This window comes from Vipera ursinii (genome assembly GCF_947247035.1).
Source record: "Vipera ursinii genome assembly, chromosome: 1".
Taxonomy (NCBI): domain Eukaryota; kingdom Metazoa; phylum Chordata; class Lepidosauria; order Squamata; family Viperidae; genus Vipera; species Vipera ursinii.
In genome coordinates, this window is record NC_139512.1 from 292,064,554 (window position 1) to 292,075,274 (window position 10,721).

Genomic DNA, 10,721 nt, shown 5'->3' on the forward strand with positions numbered 1-10,721 from the left:
ACAGGCTGGCCCTGAGTCACAACACTATCCCGCACCGCAGGGCCCTTCCCCCGGGTCTGCCGATCCGGATGCGGTCGGGATGGGAACTGTTCGTGAAAAGCAGTCACCAACGCAGGGGCATGAACGGCGGTCGCGTCTTCCCATGTGAAGTCCTCCGGCCCGTACCCTTTCCACTCGATCAGGTACTGGAAGCGACCTTTCAGCCAGCGGGAATCCCTGATGCTGGCGACCTCGTACTCGGGGGTGCTGCCTCCATCACGAGTTCCTGATGGGGGAGGTTCCGCTTGGCGAAGTGGACAGGCCGGTTGTTCGGGGACCAACAAGGACCGATGGAAGACGGGGTGCACGCGCAGGGAACGTGGCAGAGTTAAACGATAGGCGACCGGATTGATGACGGCCTCGACTGGGAACGGTCCAAGGTAACGGTGGTCCAGCTTCCTCGCCGGACGAGTGGATGGTAGGTTCCTGGTGGACAGCCAGACGCGATCCCCCACCGATAGTGGAGGCGTATCCCTTCTCGACCGATCGGCGAACCTCTTGTAGTCGGCCTTGGCCTTCTCCAGCTGCCGTCGCACCAACCGATGGATCGCCTGTAACTCCGCCATAAATTCGTTCGCTGCCGGCTCCGATGAGTCCACGGGAGAAAGGGGAAAAAACCGGGGGTGATAACCCACGTTGGCCAAGAACGGTGTCATCTGCGTGGAGGTGTGCTGCGAGTTGTTAAAGGCAAACTCGGCTATGGCCAAATAGTCCACCCAATTGTCCTGCTGCAGGTTAACGTAGCAGCGCAGATACTGCTCTAAGATGCCGATGACCTTCTCGGTACCCCCGTCGGTTTGTGGATGATGCGCGGACGAGAGGCAAACCTTAATGTCCAACGCCCGCATCAACTCCTGCCAGAAGCGGGCTGTAAACTGGGCCCCCCTATTGGAGACGACTCTATCGAGAAGGCCGTGCAGCCGGAACACCTGTTGGATGAACATGCGACTAGTGGCGCGAGCTGACGGTAAGCCGCGACAAGGGATGAAGTGCGCCATCTTGGTCAGCATGTCCACCACCACAAACACTGTCGTGAAGCCGGAGGATGGGGGTAGATCCGTCAGAAAGTCCATGGACACAGCCCCCCAGGGTCTCTTGGGTGTTGGCAAGGGCTGCAGTAAACCAGGCGGGGCCCCTGTCGCTGACTTGGCCTGCCTGCAAGGAATGCAGGAGGTGACATAAGACTGGACATCGTGTCGGACTCGGGGCCACCAGAAAGTACGGGAGATCAAGTTCAGAGTCTTGAACAGGCCAAAATGCCCCGCAGCCGGGTTATCATGACACTGGCTGAGGACGAGTCCCCTGAGTGGCCCTCCTGGAACATAGAGCCGGTCACGATAATACAGGAGTCCATCCGCGACCGACCAAGGCAAATCTGGCCCCACCTCTTCCTTCCGCTGAGCCACCCACGCCTCCTGCTGCTGCGCCTCCCGGATCCGAGCCCGTATATCCACCGGCTCCCGCACCGCAGCAAAAGACTCGACGGGGATCACTGTCCTGGGCGGAAGCTTGTCTTCCGCTCGGGTGTATTCGGGCTTTCTGGACAGAGCATCCGCTCTCTGGTTGTGCCCGCTTGGTATGTACCACACCCGGAAGTCAAACCTCGCAAAGAAGAGGGACCACCGGATCTGGCGTTGATTCAAATTCCGAGCGGTCTGCAGGCTTTCCAGATTCTTGTGGTCTGTCCGGACCTCGATCTGATGCCGCGCCCCCTCCAGATGATGCCTCCAAGCCTCGAACGCCGCCTTGATGGCCAGCAGCTCCTTCTCCCAGATGGTATAGTTGCGCTCCGAGGGGTTCAATTTCCAAGAGTGATACGCGCAAGGGAAAAGGGTACCGCTGGGCGTCGTCGCCTGGAGTAACACGGCCCCAATGGCAATGTCGGAGGCGTCCGCCTCCACGACAAACGGCCGTTGCGGGTCGGGATGTTTCAAGATGGGCTCCTTCATGAAGGCGTCCTTCAAAGCCTGGAACGCCTGTTGTTCGGGGGCGTTCCACTGGAACCGAGTCTTCTTCTGCAGGAGCCGGGTGAGGGGGGCTGTCAAGGCAGCAAAGCCAGGGATGAATGTCCGATAGTAGTTGGCAAATCCAAGGAGTCGCTGAACGTCCTTCACGCGACGCGGGGGTTGCCAACTCTGCAACGACTCGACTTTACTCGGCTCCATGGCGATGCCCTCAGGAGAAATGCGGTGACCCAGGAAATCGATGGTCACCTGGTAGAACTGGCACTTCTCCAACTTGGCAAACAGCCGATGTTCCCGGAGGCGCTGCAGGACCTGACGGAGATGCTAATGATGCGCTTCACGCGACGGGGAGTAAATCAGGATGTCGTCCAGGTAAATCACGACAAACTGGTCCAACAGATCCCGAAAGATATCGTTCATAAAATGCTGAAACACAGCGGGGGCGTTGGTCAAGCCAAACGGCATCACCGTGTACTCGAAATGTCCATAGCGAGTACCAAACGCCGTCTTCCACTCATCACCCGGCCGAACCCTGACGAGGTTGTAAGCTCCACGCAGGTCCAGTTTCGTGAAGATCTTAGCCTCCCGGAGTCGGTCCAAGAGCTCGGGGATGAGGGGCAGCGGGTAGCGGTTACGCACCGTGATGGCATTGAGTTTCCGGTAGTCACAGCAAAGCCGTAACTCGCCCGACTTCTTTTTGACGAAGAGCACGGGCGCAGACACTGGCGAGGACGAGGGCCGGATGAAACCACGAGCCAAATTCTTTGTCAGGAAGTCCCGCAATGCAGCCAACTCGGGCTCCGACATGGAGTACAAACGCCCCACTGGGAGAGGCGCATCAGGGACTAGGTCAATGGAGCAGTCGTAGGGCCTGTGCGGGGGTAATTTGTCCGCCTCTGACTCGCTGAACACGTCAGCAAAGTCGGACAGTTCCGGAGGCAAGGAAACCCCTGGGGAACCCTCCACCTGGCCGGCACAGATATGGCGGGTGTGGTCCACGCACTGCAAACTTGGGAAGGTGACCAAGTTCTGAGACCAATAGATCTGTGGATCATGCGCCCGGAGCCACGCCAGTCCCAAGACCACGGGGAAGTGCAGATCCGAAGTGACGTAGAACTGAATGGCCTCCACATGGGTACTGATGGCCATACACACGGGTTGCGTGGCGGCCGTAATAGGCCCGGACAGGAGCACTCGACCATCGATGGTCTCCACAAGCATGGGCGGATCCACTGGACACTGGGGAACAGCCCATTTGGCCACAAAGGCCGAATCCATAAAGTTAGTGGTAGCCCCAGAGTCAATTAAGGTATGGACCGGAATCCCCTCTGGCTTGCCAGGAAGGATCAGACGTGCCTCCAGAATCAAATGCCGTGGAGGTTCACAGGCACCGTCGGAACGGCGTCGCTCGGCGTGGTCGTTGTGGGTCGCCCGATCTTTCACACCGTCTAGATCGGGCTCGGGCCGTTTCCCGACAGCAAAGCAGGGGACTTTCTCGGGGCAGGCTTGGTCACTGACGCCCGCTGACGCTTCTTCGGGCAAGAAGCAGCCAAATGTCCAGGGTCCCCACAGTAAAAACACAACCCCCCCCGATCGTCGTCTGTCCATTTCCGTCTCCGATAGACGGGACCTGGCGGCACCCAGCTCCATTGGCTCCTCCCTCTGGACTGGGGGCTCACGCACAACAGGAGCGGCAGGGGTCTGTGGGGTGGCACGGCGACTCTTTCGCTGCTGCAGCCGGGCATCGATCCGCAGACAAAGATGGATCAGCCCATTCAGGTCTGAGGGAATGTCCACGCGGGCCAGCTCATCCAACATCTCCTCCGACAAGCCATCCTGGAAGGCATCCACGAGCGCAGCCTCATTCCAGGCGGAATCCTGGCTAAGCAGCCGGAAATCGCTGATGTAGGCCTGTAGGGGGCGCTGACCCTGCCTCAAAGCTTTCAGGCGTCGGGTGGCCGTCTGCGCCTTAATTGGGTCCTCATACATGAGGCGCATATAGTCACAAAACCCCCCAAAGTTATCCAACAAAGGGCTAGGCTGTGCCAACAGAGGCGTGCCCCAACGAGCTGCATCTCCCGACAGAAGGCTCAACACGAAACCCACCTTATCTCGGTCAGTGGGGAAATCAGCTGCTCTCACGCTGATAAAAAGCTGGCATTGTCCCAGGAAGGCAGGAAACAGTTCTGGATTGCCAGCAAATTTATCCGGCATAGCTATCTGACATTTCCTCCTGGGTGGGGGTGCAGCATGTACCTGGGCTTGTAGTTGCCCCACTTGAGCTGCCAGCAAAGTGAGTTGCTGGGTGAGCTGAGCATTCTCGGCAAGAAGCTGCTCCATCGTAGTTGTAAGGGGTGGGAGGCTGAAAGCAAACTGTTCTGAACCAGCCCTTCTGGCCTTGTAGTAAGGCAAACCCCTTATCAGAAAGAAGAGACTGGAGAGCGTCCAAGGCTAAAAGGCATCTGCCAAGATTTAATTACGCAGTTAACAAAAACACTAGAGCTTGTCTTCTCAAGCGGAAAAGTTGCTTTCAGCAACCAGCCCCTCCCCAAACACTCCTTTTATAGAGAGCTCAGGGCGTGGTCTCCCTGTGCCTCCTCCCGAGGAGTCCCATAGCCTTTCTTTGTTTGTTCCTGCTCGACTGCCTCCTGCGTCGGGTGTCCTTGAACAGGGCCAGCTGTGGGTCATCATCCTCCGCACTCTCGGGCTCACGCAGCTGAGAAGAGGTCCCCGGCTGAGGACTCTGCAAAGCCTCCAAACCATCATCAGCCGGTTCGTCTCCCTCCTCCCCCTCATCTGAGTCCTCCGATACGTCGGAGCCGGCTGTCGGACCCACAGGCTGGCCCTGAGTCACAACATAAATATCAACAACCTAAGATATTCAGATGATACCACTCTAATGGCAGAAAGTGAAGAGGAACGAAAGAGCCTCTTGTGACGAGTGAAGAAGGAGAGTGCAAAAGTTGAGTTGAAACTAAACATTAAGAAAACCAAAATCATGGCATCTGGCCCTCTCAATTCCTGGCAAATGGATGGGGAAGAAATGGAGGTAGTGACAGATTTTATTTTCCTTGGCTCCAAGATCACCGCAGATTGGGACTGCAGCCAAGAAATTAAAAGACACTTTCTCCTGGGGAGGAAAGCCATGGCAAACCTAGACAGCACACTAAAAAGCAGAGACATCACCCTGCCAACAAAAGTGCATATAGTCAAGGCTATGGTCTTCCCAGTTGCAATGTATGGCAGTGAAAGTTGGACCATAAGAAAGGCTGAGCACCAAAGAATTGAAGCCTTTGAACTCCGGTGCTGGAGAAGACTCCTACGAGTCCCTTGGACTGCAAGGTGATCAAACTGGTCATTCCTAGAGGAGATCAACCCTGACTGCTCTTTAAAAGGCCAGATCCTGAAGTTGAAACTCAAATACTTTGGCCACCTAATGAGAAGGAAGGACTTAATGCTGGGAAAGGTTGAGGGCAAGAGAAGAAGGGGACAACAAAGAATGAGGTGGCTGGATGGAGTCACTGAAGCAGTAGGTGTGAGCTTAAATGGACTCCAGAAGATGGTAGAGGACAGGAAGGCCTGGAGAAACGTTGTCCATTGGGTCGCCATGGGTCTGACACAACTTCACAACTAACAACAACAACAACAACAACAACAAATATAGCAGAACATTTGTTTCCTTGCTTTGTTTTCATTTAGTGGTTGTCCCAGATTTTTCAGACCTGGTACTCTGAATTCTTAGAAAATGAGTTCCTCCATTTGTGCAGAGTCTCACATAAACACTTATGGAAGGACCAGTGCTATTCTTCCTTTCTGCTCTTACTTTGGTTGGGTACATGAAGCAGGATTCAATTTCTTTTGGGGGGGGTCCTGCTTTTTTTTTTCCTTTTTGCTTGACCTGATTCAGCAAAGAATAACTTTAAATTTAAATTTAATTTAATTTCAAAGAAAATTAGTCCTATTCAGCTAGAAGGAGACCATATGAGATTGTTGGGTAGCCAAAACAGCTCCAATTAGTCCATGGGGTAAATAATTTTAGCAGCGAGTGGCCAAGAAGCTCAATGCTAAAACTGGGTTGCTTTTAGGTGTTGTGCAGACTGCAATCTCAAGACCAGGAAAAAACTGAATCATTTCCAGGGATTGAAATAAAGGATTTTTAATGACAATGAATATAATAATATATGGCTGGGAAAGAAGTGTCTGGTGGTATTTTAATCATGGTCCTTTTAAAAACTTCTTGGAAGCTTCACATGCTCAACAGCTAAATAAGTGAAGGGCATAAATTATGGACCATGTTTAGTTATTGTTGACATTGGCTTTCCATACATATGTAACTGGAATTCTAAATTGCAAGCCTTGCAGAATTTTAAAAAATAATATTAAGAGTTGACCATGCTTCACATTAATCTAGATATTTTTCAGGGCCACCAAGTGCTGGTGTTCATGCCTTCCAATTTTATAGACCCAAGATCTAGGTTTCTGGCAACTAAGTCTCTTGTTTTTTGTAAATCAGTTAATTAATGCTGATATCTTGTGTTTGTATGAAGATGCTTAGTATCATTACCACATTCCTCTTTGCATTATGTTTTATATTTTATTTATATGCACTTTTCATTATGTAGAAATACTATAAGACCACACAGCTTTTAGTTTTCAATTTTGAAAACTGTTAGGCATTTGGCATTTTCTTTAAGGAAGCAAATGAGTGTGAACATCTGAAATATGCTCCAGAATTTATGCATCTAGTTGCTTACAATGTAGTAGCAGTAACAAACATAATTATGTGTATTAGAGTCTTTGAGCATCTAGTTGCTTACAATGTAGTAGCAGTAACAAACATAATTATGTGTATTAGAGTCTTTGAGCCTGCTGCATCTCACAATTTGGTGGTATTAGATGGAAAAATCTTTGAGGTGACTTGGGAAGAGCTTTATGGGTCCCTGAAGTCCAGCAATATGTGTATGAACATGTTAAGTTATTCACTGTCGTGTGTATTTGTTTTTCAGACCTTCATCTTCTTAGAGTATGGTTTACTACCTGATAAACTTCACCTCTTCCCATAGGACCATTGAAAATATTTGGCTTCCAAATAGTTCATTTAAGAAATCTTTTGAAGCAAGAACAATTATCCATTAGCAGCTAGATAAAAATCGATTTAGCCCCAGAGACTTGCCCTTAGCCAATGAAGGCATTTTCTGAAGGAGCTGCAGAGATTTACTATCTTATTACAGAAATAAGTAGTCCTCATTTGCTGAGGATATTCTCAATTTGAGCATTGTTTATAGCTGTCAAAGACTAATATGTATCAGTGCAAAGATTTTTAATGACTGCCTTAATTTCTGTTAGTCAGTTTTCTTGAGAGCATACTTTCCAAGCTTATGGGATAATATTCAGCCACATTTAGTGCTGTTCTCTCCCCAAAATCTCCTGCACACTGTTTTCATTATGAACATTGGCTATTCAGAGGTGACATGTTCAGTTCTCTTTTAAAGATATCAGCATCTGAAACTCTGTGTTTTATGAAGAATTTCAAATTTCCTAATACATTTTTCAAAACGGTCTTTCCCCCCATCTCCTCCCCCCCACTCTAATATTTTTTTTTAATGAAATCTCAATTCCTTGCCCTCTCATCACCATTTCTGCACCATCCCATTGTGTATTCAGTTTTATTTCTTCATTATTCCTTAAAGTGAGATGTTCAGTTGATTTGCCTGCTGGGAAAGTTGTTGCTGTTTTTGTTTTTAAAATAATAACACTGATGGTGTTTGGGTTTGATCAGATATTGAATTGGTTAAGTTGGCCTGTTCAGCAATAATTAAGCAACAGTGAGTGGTATTTCCCTCTTCATTCCTACTGTTCAGATTAAGGGTGGGCAAGGATTCTTTTTTTTTTTGGTGAGATGTAGGAAAATTGTGGCTGAAGAATGTTATTTGCTTAGCCTCCAAGACCACAGCGGCTATGATGAGCAGAGCTAGAATTTTCAAACTCCTTTTTTGCCAAATGGATCTTGTTAAAATAAAGGAATTAACCCTACTGATGGTATTGCACATCTATTTTATTCCCTTTTTCCATGTAAAAACATCTATAGATTTGTATTTCTGCTTTTTTTTTTCTTTTTATGACTTTGTAATCCCTTTTTATAGGGGTGGAATCATGGCGACTGAATAGAGCTGAGTGTTTATTGGCTGGATGCCCTTCCTAATGCCTACACAGAGTTTGCAGCAGATATATTATCTTTGTGCTCTGCCTAGGATTGAATTCTCAACCTTCTGACTTCTAGGCCACCACGCTGCTCAGTTGTTATTTTACAATATCAGATAGGAAAGACACAGAAAGGAAAGAGAAAGAAAGAATAGAATTTCATTGGCTAGTCACAATCTCAATTTTAGATCTGTCCACTGACTTCACCAACTTGGAGCTACAAATACATTCTCAATTGTACATCTTTGCATGTTTTCCATGAGATCTGGACTTATGATTGGCACAGACATTGGAAATAACTGCATTCATTTGGCTATATGTTTAGTAGTCAAAAGCATATATAGGAAGAAGAATTCTGCTCAAGTATTCATTATGCGGGAAAGCAGGAGGCAGGTCATAAATGTTGAAATGTGATGATATGAAAGAGTGACTTCATTGGTCTAGATAGGGTTCTTTTCATTTTTATTATCACTCATTAGTCTTGCTACTGAAATTCTGATAAAGCCAGTAATATTTGTACCATTTTCAGGAAGTTTTCTGAATTGAATACTGTAATAGAAGCAAATATTCAGGCAAATTCATTTGTTTGTTTATATCCTGTCTTTATTATTTTTAAAAATAACTCAAGGTGGTGAACATATCCCACACATCTTCCTCTTCCTATTTTCCCTACAACAACAATCCAACACCTCTTTCTTTGCTGTTTTTCATTATTTCTATATCTGGCATGGATGATTATTGGTATAAAAATTAATGGAGTATTGATTAGGATGAAGCACAACTAGGAGTTAATATTCAGACAGAGGCCAATCTTAGTGCATCTGGAGAACTAAGGCAGTCTGTTTGAGAGATATGTAGGGGAGATTGTAAACTACTTAGACGTTTCAGTAGTTAGCAGTCTACAAACAGCAAATAAATAATGTAAATAAATAAAGTCATGTTAGATACATTTTTGAAAAAGTTGCCAAAAACTGTGTAAACCCCCCCACTCAAAGAGCTTTGATCTGCACTGAGATGTTATATCGATTTGATAACGTCCCCTTATCAAATTATTCTGCTTTAGTACAGTATCTGTAACAAAAGGATCAACTAGATCAGCAGTGCTTAAAGTATAGTGTGGTGTCCTTTTCAGAGAGTCATCAAAGTCAAATAAATATTTTAAAATTTCTCAGTTTTAATTTCTAATACAATAAATATAGCCCACATAAACTAAAAGTCTTTATGGTCCTGAATCATTTTCAGTAATGTACATTAAAATAGTAGTAATGCTACCAAAATTTTAGGGAATCAGTGAATTACACCATTTTTATTTCACTGCACTATTCAATCCAATGGCAAGGGCCCATATACACAGAGAGGATAGAGTCCAGAATGAAATGAAGTGGACAACCTTAATTCAGTTCTACAATTTGCTTTCATGGGGTATATTGATCAAAGCTTCAATTTGAAGTGTTCCTTCAGCCTTTCTTACCCCTAATAGAAAGGCTGCTTAAAAGTCCTAGAACAGCATTAAAATAAATCAGCTAAGGACTTTATTCCAAGCCTCCACAGAAATGACTCACTCCAACTGAAAATCACACATACATATATACACATATGCCTGCTGTTTTGACAGCAGGCATGTCCAGTATATGGAATACGGAATAAATTGACATGCAAATACAATAATATGTCCCTTTATGAATGATAAACTGCTTTTGCACCAGGTTCTTCCTCCCGATACAACTAGTAATGCAGTCAATGTATAGAGCAGGACACCAGACTGGAATGTTCTTAAAATGCCATGGTTAAATTGCTAGAAAGCCACACATTCTAGACATTGGCATGTAAGTCTATGTATAAGTCATAAAGTTCAATGGAAACCATTAAACTAATACCTCTCTCACATACATACCTATATACATATACTTTCACATATACATACACATATACACACTACTTTACACAGACCCTGAAGGAAAAAAGCAAACCTTTAACAAAGAAACAAACAAAAAATAGCACAAGAACAATCTCCAAGCAATAGTTATTGTCTACTAATGTAAGATCTACAGGACCAAGTAATGGCATTTGAATATAAAGGCTAGCTCTTCAAGTGGTAACAGTAGTTTTGCAAGCATTTGTGGTACTTAGAACCTTTATTTGAAAAGCATAGTGATACATATAAGCACAAAATACTGATGAGAAATTAACTGAAGGACATTTCAAATGTTGGCCAATAATAAGGTTATTTGGCTGAGTGATTTATTCATTTATTTTGTTCAGGATACAATAGAAACTTTTTGCTATACTTGAAGATCCACTTAATCAGTAAGTTTATCCTTAACCAGTAAAAACATGCTTAGTTTGAAGGAGACAAGTGTTTGATGGCAAGTAGCTTTATAGAGAAAACAATACACATAGGGAGAGACCCTAAAGATAGTATAAATTCTGTAATAAAGGATTCTGAAGGCGAGTAATGTGCAAGAAAAATAAAGATGAGCTCTAGTTAGGAAATGACATTTATCTAAGTTATCTAAG

At 46.2% G+C, this 10,721-nt stretch overlaps 1 long non-coding RNA gene across 2 annotated transcripts in view; it reads left to right on the forward strand.

Moving 5' to 3' along the window:
- LOC310646756 overlaps positions 1–9,400 on the forward strand; it is a 57,087-nt gene extending 47,687 nt beyond the window's left edge. The window contains exon 12 of one of the 2 annotated variants that reach the window (XR_014493750.1): positions 8,147–9,400. This is a non-coding gene — a long non-coding RNA (uncharacterized lncRNA). Of the gene's footprint in view, positions 1–7,009; positions 8,037–8,146 lie in introns of those variants that run through there. The other variant, XR_014493751.1, reaches the window with a different exon arrangement.
- Positions 9,401–10,721: the final 1,321 nt, after the last annotated feature.